This window comes from Asparagus officinalis, chromosome 5 (genome assembly GCF_001876935.1).
Source record: "Asparagus officinalis chromosome 5, Aspof.V1, whole genome shotgun sequence".
In the NCBI taxonomy this organism is placed as follows: Eukaryota; Viridiplantae; Streptophyta; class Magnoliopsida; order Asparagales; family Asparagaceae; genus Asparagus; species Asparagus officinalis.
In genome coordinates, this window is record NC_033798.1 from 124,493,390 (window position 1) to 124,494,667 (window position 1,278).

A 1,278-nucleotide genomic window follows, 5' to 3' on the forward strand; every position below is an offset into this window, starting at 1 on the left:
CCTGTAGACTGAGTCTATTTACAAGTATTCTGTGGTTAGTGTTTTATTGTAGACATCACATGTGTAAAAACTATATAAACAATCAGTGTTTTGGTACCTGACAACTAATATTATTAAGGAAATAATTCATATCACTCCCGATCACCATTCAGAACTTTCGCTTTTTTTGTCTCTTTTCACTTTATTCCAAAATGAAGGGCATAAAAAAGGCATCAAAACTGCTTGCTGCTAGCATAGCGCACTCGAAGCTATGCACTCGAAGCTATGTTCCGTGTTTGCCATCTTAAAATTTGAGAGGGGGTGTTTTTATTAATGCAAAGCCAAATAATCATTCATTTTATCCTGGATAACTTTAATGATGCAGCAGACCTAGAAGAGCCTCATTTACAATAATAATAAATTTATTTAATATGAGTTGAATAGGTGCTTAGTTCAGGAGTATGCTCAGGTACTACATAAATCTTACGAGTGAGTACATTAACAGGATTAGATTTTATAATACAAAAGCCTTAATTTAGTTATTCCTTCGGAAGATTGAAGTTTAAACCAAAAAAGCCTGGATCCGTTATTATTTTATTTTTCTAAGATCGTACTTGATCTAAACCAACTAAGATTTATATCTATCATAAAGAATTATGAGGGACAGGTCAACAAATTTGCACCAAAATTATCAGAAGAAACTCAAGAGGAACAATGCACTTAAGATAAAAAATGTTGAGGACTTGAGGGTTATTAGAGAAGGTACAGAGATTCTTAATTAGAGAATAGGATAACTCTTACCATAGCACCTGCAATAAAAATTCAGCAGAAACAGTATTGCACTTGGGACACAACTTTATATGGTGAAAGAGAAGATTATGGTCATTTATGTCTTCAAGTTCTATCAATTATGTACAGTCACATGATATAATCTGTAACTATATATGTTCTTATTATTAATGAAAAAATTAGTCGATTTGAACTTACCTTTGCCCAGTCAATTGAAAATACTACCACCCCAGTTAACACTCCATCACAATCCAACAATTCATAACAATTTGCATAATGAAGGCACAACATCAGAAATAAATTTGCAGAGGAAATTTACCATCTCCTTTAGCTCCTCCGCCGGCTGCAGATCTCCATCCTCGTCATCCTCCTGCCTCCAATTGCTCTTAGAGAGGCAGGACAGGACCCACTCCTGGATCATGAGAAGGACGGAGGAGGAGGAGGAGGAGGCCGAGGTTCGAGCGGAGGAGGCGAAGCTCTCGCGGCCGGGGCTGAGGCCGAGGCTATGGA